At 41.6% G+C, this 7807-nt stretch overlaps 1 long non-coding RNA gene across 1 annotated transcript in view; it reads left to right on the top strand.

Annotated features, from left to right (window-relative positions):
• The window catches only part of LOC140641892 (uncharacterized), a 33518-nt gene continuing 25711 nt past the window's right edge, over window positions 1-7807 (top strand). Inside the window, exons 1-2 of the long non-coding RNA XR_012038492.1 lie at window positions 1-755; window positions 3798-3863. This is a non-coding gene — a long non-coding RNA (uncharacterized lncRNA). The remainder of the gene's footprint in view (window positions 756-3797; window positions 3864-7807) is intronic.

Raw genomic sequence — 7807 nt, 5'->3', positions numbered from 1 at the left:
GCCCCCCCCCCCCCCACTCGGGCCTGTGCACCCCGCACGCGGCCAGGGCACCAGCTCTGGCTTCCACTCGCGGGCATTTCCCGCTGCACGTTGGAAGTGAAGATCTCGTTCATACCATCCGAGGTTTCTACGTGAAAATGCCCAGAAGTTATTTCCTATTTTTAATAGAAGTTGTCTCCAGGTGTGATTGTCAATCGACTGCACGGATTTCAAGTGTAACATCTGGTGGTTTTACGCAGCTGTGCCCGTGAAACGGCCTCCACAGGCAGGGTAGGGGTACATGCCCTCAGCCCCGGAGCGCTCTTGCAATCTCTCCCGCCCACAGGTGCCCACAGGTGCCCCAGGTGCCCCGGTCCCGCGCAACTATGGAGCCAAGGTCTGTCTCCAGAGTTGGCATTTTCTAGAGAGTTCTATGGATGCTGTCATCAGTGTGTACTCTTTTCTTGTTCTGGCTGCTGGCAGCCGGCCCCATTCCGATGAAACCCGTTCACGTTGTGCTCGTGGACAGTCCGGTCCCTTTTCCTGAATAGTGTCTCTATGGGACGAGCATACCCACAGTCTCACCCACTCGGCCGTTGGCGGGCACTTGGCTATTACAGATAACTCGTGATGAACATTCGTGTGCGAGTCTGTTCATGGACACCCTCCTTTTGGGCCGCACCCCGAGCGTGGGCCATGGCCTATGTTTAATTTTTAAAGAAGTGGATGGACTTTTCCAGAGGGGCCGCATCATTCTGCGCTTCCACCCGCAGTGGGTAAGACTTACACTTCCTCCGGGTCCTCACCAACACTTGGCATTTTAAATAGGAAGAATTATAATGTGTTGCACAGAACCCCAAGCTCCCCAACAGTTAGTTCTCCAGCATCCAGGCAAAACACTCAAGTGCCCGTGGAAATGGAACCAGTAGCCAACCAGAGGGTTAGTGGGAATACTAAGCACAGCTGCAACTTTTTTACCAAACTCTTTCCTCTGCCCTTAAATATCCCTGACTGTCCCCCTCCCGGGAGGCAGAGTTTGCTTGAGGTGCTCTCTCCCCTGTCCCTCGCGTCGCTTTCTTTCTATAAAATAAAAGTTAAGGGCAGCCCTGGTGGCGCAGCGGTTTAGCGCCGCCTGCAGCCTGGGGTGTGATCCTGGAGACCCGGGATCGAGTCCCACGTTGGGCTCCCTGCATGGAGCCTGCTTCTCCCTCTGCCTGTGTCTCTGCCTCTCTCTCTCTCTCTCTGTCTCTCATGAATAAATAAATAAATAAATCTTTAAAAAAATAAAATAAAATTTTAAAAATCTTTAAAAGAAAAATAAGAGAAGAGGTTAATTAGAAGCCATTTGGGGGGGAATCCCTGGGTGGCGCAGCTGTTTAGCGCCTGCCTTTGGCCCAGGGCGCGATCTTGGACACCCGGGATCGAATCCCACGTCGGGCTCCCGGTGCATGGAGCCTGCTTCTCCCTCTGCCTATGTCTCTGCCTCTCTCTCTCTCTCTCTGTGACTATCATAAATAAATAAAAATTAAAAAAACAGAAGCCATTTGGTTCAATTGGTGAAGACCTGACTTTCAGGGAGGAATGAATTCGTGCTCACAGAGGTACTCTGAGCTCCTTTAGTTGTTGCTCTAGCTTTTGGTATCTTTGCATAAAACCAGCCACGCTCTAGTTGAAAAAAGGGAAATGACAACTCAGTGTCCGCATGCAGCTCTTTGGCTGAGTTCTCCAGGACTGGGCAATCTCCCCTCACCCCCAACTGCTTGATAATAATATTCATTAGATTCTGGAGGAAAATAGCCAATAATGGATCCATAAACTCTACTACCTTTGCATTAGTTTTATTTGGTAAAAGGGAGATATTTGGAAATTGGGCCTTTAAGATTTTGTTTGCACCTTATTTGTGTATTTGTGTGTGGTCCATGTACGTTGTAAATGTGGGATATCCTCTCTAACCTTGGGTGTTATTGCTAAAGTTAGTTTGTAAAAGAGCTCTAGGTACTTGGTTTAAAGATGAGGCTTGCAAGAATTAGCCATTCTAAAACTGAAAGATAGAACTAACCCAAATGTTTTTCAAGTTCATGTAATTTAGAAAAATGTGCAAAGAACTTTGGTTTAATTAAAATGGACATGTCTTTGGATCTGTCAGCATTTTTTAAAGGATTTTATTTATTTGAGAGAGCGCGTGAGACAGTGAGAGAGCGCCCAGGAGCAGAGGGGAGTGGCAGAGGCAGAGACAGGGACAGAGGGAGAAGCAGGCTCCTCGCTGAACCTGATCCGGGAGCCCGAGGCGGGACTCGATCCGGAACTCCAGGATCACGCCCTGAGCCCAGGCAGCTCCTTAAAATAAATCTTTAAAAAAACTAAAAAAAAAAAATTTCATCTTTTTGGAATGAAATTTTAACTTCAGTAGTACACCAGTATAAGATGGGAATTTGGTTTTTCTCTGTTAAAATGATTGAGCTTTCTTAGCTCATTGGTCTAGTTGTAGTAAGAAACTGTAAACAAAGTCTTTCTTTATCTTTAATCTACCTGGGAAAATAGTTTCTGTGTGTTGTCTTTATCAGGTCTTGGATAAATTAAAGTTGAATCTTATGTTAAAAAAGCTAGGTTTTGCTAACAGTGATGCAACCCCTCTGAATTTGCCTTTAGAATCTCTTATTGCCTTCTTGGCTAAACAGATAATTAAGTTGGAAAGTTTTGTAAAGATCTGTAATCCTATTTAATCCTATGTGTTTTAAAACCTTCTGATAAGAGACACCTGGATGGCTCAGTGGTTGAGCATCTGCCTTCAGCTCAGGTCATGAACCCAGGGTTCTGGGATCAAGTCCTACCTCGGTCTCCTTGCAGGAAGCCTGCTTCTCCCTCTGCCTGTGTCTCTAATTAATAAGTAAATCTTAAAAAAAAAACAAACAAACAACTTTCTGTTAATTCTGACAAACTTCCCAAAATTCAGCTTCTAAAGGAAATCTTTTAAACCAGTTGGGCTTGTTTACTTGGTATGTCAAGTTACATGGGAAGGATTGTCAAATAAGTGATGATAAACCTTCTTACGTTATGTGGTGTGGGTGAATGGCTACAACTGCTCCAGAAATCATATAAAATCCCTAATATTTTGATATCCTGATAGTGTGATCACTTGTAATTTTAATTATTGAAATGTTGTGTGTCACAGAAATAACTAAATTTCCTGTCAACTGCGTTAAAATGAATTTTCATCAGATCTCCAACCATGGCCATTTCTGAGTCTCTTGTCATTTATTTACAGTCACTATTTTACTCTGGTGCTCCTGCAATTGTTTCAACTTCAAGGAGATTCATGGAAAATACTTTTGACACATACAGGTTTCTGATACCTTTAAGATCCCCAAATTAAGAATTTTCAGAATTAAAAAAAAGAATTTTCAGAATTAATGGGAAAATTGCATTCAAACAGAACAAGAATTAACATGGGGCTGAACGTATTGAGGCAAATGATATTGTTGCTTCTCTGGTATTTGTTTTTCCATATTAAGAAGTTATAGAAACCTGGAAAAAATTGCTTTGTAAACAAATATGAAACATTTGTCTTTTTCTCCCTGTCTGCTCTCAGATTTCAGAAACTCTCAGTGAATATTATTATATTTTCATGGCAGTGTATTTATTTGCATAAGTTAAGTAAGAATCTGTTCCTCTTATGACAGGATATACTTAGAAATATTGGTTATATTAACAGGGCTTTGGCTGGAATGTCCTATTTGAGGGAGACCTGCATAGACTCAAATATGACCAGACAACTTTAAGAAACTAAGGTTGACCTTATTTATTTATTTTTTTTTAAGGTTGACCTTATTTGGGAAAATTGGGAAAGCTGATCTTGCTTACAGGGTTCCCAGCAGCCTTACCAGGTGAGTTAATTTGGCTTCTTCCTGGCAGGTAGAAGAACCTGAGAGAGGAATCGTCCAAATCTATAGATATTGCAAGTGAAGTCTGATGACAAGTATTTGGCTTGGCTTATTAGCCTGGAGAGGCTGTAAAAGTTCAATCTGAAATCCCTTATGAAAAATTCCAGCCAAGCAGGTTAAAAAAAAACAAACAAACCAAATCCATGTGGCCAATCACTATTCTCCCTGCACTTAGAGAAATAAGCCAAGTTTGTTAGAACTGGACTTCTCCTTTTTTCTTTTTTCTTTTTAACCCAATCTTAATTTGGCTGCCCTTGGTGGATATGAGGGTGATTTTTAGAGAAATCATGTTTCAGTTGCATATCTTTTTGGATGTTAGACTATAGTTCTGATAAACTATATTGAGTTTGTTGTTTGCCTATGAACTTGGGCTGGATCCCGAATTCTTCTGGTTTCCTTAAATATCTGGCTATGACTCTACAAACTACGGTATCCAGACTTCTCCCATTTTGTTAACTTGGAATCTTTGAACTAAAACTCCTCTTTCCCCTGAAGCTCTGCAGAATGAAGCTTACAGAGACTCCAAAATCCTCTATAATGGCTTCAGTACCAGACCTAGATCTGAATATCATCCCAAATATTCCTCAAAAGAGCTACAAACTAAGGAGTAGGGATTTGGACTTCATACTGGCACTAAAGCTAGCTAAAAATATTACAGCTGTAAAATATTATAGCTGTAAAACTGTAAATATTACAAAGTATAATCCTTATCACAGAAAATCTTATGGAAGAAATAATTTGCCATATTCCCCCAAAGCCTCTATTATCGGTGAGATGCCACTCTTCAGTGGGTCCAGAAATATATTGTAGGTCATGATCGTCAGAGAACTACTCAAAAATAGTCCAACAATTGTGACATTTGTACTAAAAATCAGACTGGGTCTCTACCATTCTTCAAAGGTATACAATTTCAAACTGAAGCTCAAGACTGGTAGTTTTGTTTTGTTTTGTTTTTAGATTTTATTTTTTAAGTAATCTCTACATCCAACATGGAGCTTGAATTTACAACCCCAAGATCAAGAATTGCAGCCTCTGCCAACCAAGCCAGCCAGGGGCCCCAACTGGTGGGTAGATTTTAACTGCACATTGATATTCCCCTCAGATGTGCCCTTACACTGCCTGAATCCTGGGGACTTGGTGTTTGTTATTAAAGATCTGGAAAAGCATCCTGCAGGACTAACTCCAGTCTCTGTGGACAGGATCTTATGAGGACCTATTGGCTACCCACTCCAGTGAAACTAAAGGGAATTAAGCTGGTTCCACAGAATCCGTAGGGAAGAGCTCAGCTTGGACTGGCAAGTCTCTGACAGACCTAAAGCTACTATTCAGGAGAGCTGGTCACAAGAGATTGAAGAATATTTCTGAATGAGTGCAGAAAGATGCCATTCTTCTGCCCTCAATCTTTGCCCCATCTCAGCAGGACATGACGAGACTGGTCACCATTTCACCATTTCAACTCCCTCGAGGAGGAGGAATGATCAAAAGACAGTGGGGATTGAAATCAGTCACCAAGGGATTAACAGGGCTAGGAGTTGTGGCAACCTTTGACCTAGACCTTATTTGGTTTGTCTTTAAATATCCCTAACTCCCCTCTTTCAGGGAGGTGGGTTGGAGGCTTTGTTCTCTGGACTCCTAGTTGGGCTGCCTCTAGAATAAACCTCTTCCTCGCTGCACACTTGATGTCTTGGATTGGCTTTGCTGCATGTAGGGCAAATGAACTTGGGTTCAATTACGAAAAAACTGTAAACTGTAATATTGGGATGTAAACAGCTTAAAACGTTGCTGCTTCATCACCGAAAAGGAACATAATTGCTTGGTGTTCAGTAAGACTGTGATGCTTTTCTTAGAATATCAAAGATGCGTCTCCCTTTTGTTGATGATTCTGAAGTTCTACCACTTGTATTTGGGATATAATTCAAGCTTTTCCCACAGATTAAAAATGTGGCATTTTTAAAATATAAGTTTTCCCTGAACATCTGCCCCAAACCTGTTATTTTGATATATTCCATGAAGATTTGGGTATTGCAAACTAAAAGACTGGGAGCATTCCAAAGGCTATGACTTTATTTCTGGTTTTCCCTCAAGGCACATAGTGGGCTCACTCTCTCCACTCACCCACCCACCCCTGTCCCACAGAAGTCTTTTTTTTTTTTTTTAATATTTATTTTAGAGCAAGCATGAGTGGGACGGGCAGAGGGAGAAGGCGAGAGAATCTCAAACAGACTCTGCACTAAGTGTGGAGCCCAATGTGAGGCTCAGTATTGTGACCCTCAGATCACAACCTGAGCCAAAAACAAGAGTGAGCCCTCTGACTGTGCCACCCAGGCACTCCTGCCCCCTCACATATCTTGGAGTTGGGTGTGACCATGTGGCTCGTTTGGCTAATAATGGAAGTAACGTGTGTCATTCTCTGGCAGGAGTTTTGAGAGCCAGCATGCATTTTATCTTCCTCTTCCTTTGCCATTTTGCCAGTATCCAATGGTTACCTGGTCCCAGAGGATGGTGACCCAAGGCACAAGGTCCCCAACTTGTGATGTGTGGTTTAGTTTGACAAAGAAATTTTTTTTAAAGATTTTATTTATTCATGAGAGACACACAGAGAGGCAGAGACACAGGCAGAGGGAGAAGCAGGCTCCCTGTGGGGAGTCTGATACGGGACTTGATCCCAGGACCCCTGGGTCATGCCCTGGGCTGAAGGCAGGTGCTCAACCACTGAGCCACTCAGGTGCCCCGAGAAAGAAATCTTGGTGCTGAGATACTGGAATTTGAAGGTTGTCATGGAGTACATGGAGTTCATTTTGGACATTCAGGCTTTGGTAGGAAAGCAAAATTCCTTTAGGTTTTCAAGTATATTGCCATAGAGTTATACCTCATGTTCTCATGTATCTTATAATCTTATCTAATTATGTTATTAGATAGGTTGCCTTTCTTATTCTCATTTTTACTCCAATGTTGTCTGAATCAATGTACAATGAACAAATCTTTTTTTTTTCTTCCTCTTAAATTTTAAAAAGAAAGGAGGAGTTTTAGTCAAGCCTAAACAGCTTCCCAGAATACACAATCTTTACAAAGAGAAGGCTCCAGGGAAGGGACGTTTGGTATAGGGCTTTAGATCTTTTTTACGTAAAGAGTTACAAATCATCATGACAAAGCACATTCCAGAAAGTTACAGGATTTAGCTTATGTTTTTGGTATGCGCAAGGCTGTATGACTTCAATCTTATGGTTTTTCTTTTGTTTATTTTTTTGCTTAGAATAGTCCTTTTTGGTTAATATTATTATATTATTTTTTTAACCAAACAGATGTATAATGGGTGCTCAGGACAGAAATAGAGCCCTTGCTGTGGGGTTTTGCAGTCATTTTGACCTTGGTATAGTTTCCCTGGGAGCCCAGGAGTGAGGCCCACAAATGTTCAAAGGTGAAATTTTCCTTTGTAATTTCCCTCTTTTGATCAGTAATCTTCCCTCAGCACTGATGTCAACTTTGTTTTTATGTCCCTCAGTGCCAGGGTGACTTGGTCATCTTTCTGGGATCCATTAAGCCCCTGTTGCTAAGTATGTTACTAAGTATGCTGGGTTGTTTTTTTTTTTTTGCTTTTTTTTGTTTTGTTTTTGTTTTTGTTTTTACCTAGGGTTCCTCTTTAGGGGGAAACTTATTGTAATATAAATGGTAGAAAGCTTAAAAGTGATATATGTTCTCTATTAAGTCCCGTTGATGAGCAAACATAATATGCATGCTTGGTGTAGGTTGTCTGTTTTTGCATTTGATGGGGCATTTGTAAAAGTTACATGGACAGTAAAATAATTCCAGTCCTCCTGAAGGAACCAGTGCAACATTGGAACAAATTTGAACAGATGAGTAAAACTCAAAGAATCCTTGACAAAAGG

The sequence above is a fragment of the Canis lupus genome, chromosome 10, assembly GCF_048164855.1.
Source record: "Canis lupus baileyi chromosome 10, mCanLup2.hap1, whole genome shotgun sequence".
In the NCBI taxonomy this organism is placed as follows: domain Eukaryota; kingdom Metazoa; phylum Chordata; class Mammalia; order Carnivora; family Canidae; genus Canis; species Canis lupus.
Note: the sequence above shows the minus strand (reverse complement) of the source record. Positions and strands in the feature narration are given on the sequence as shown.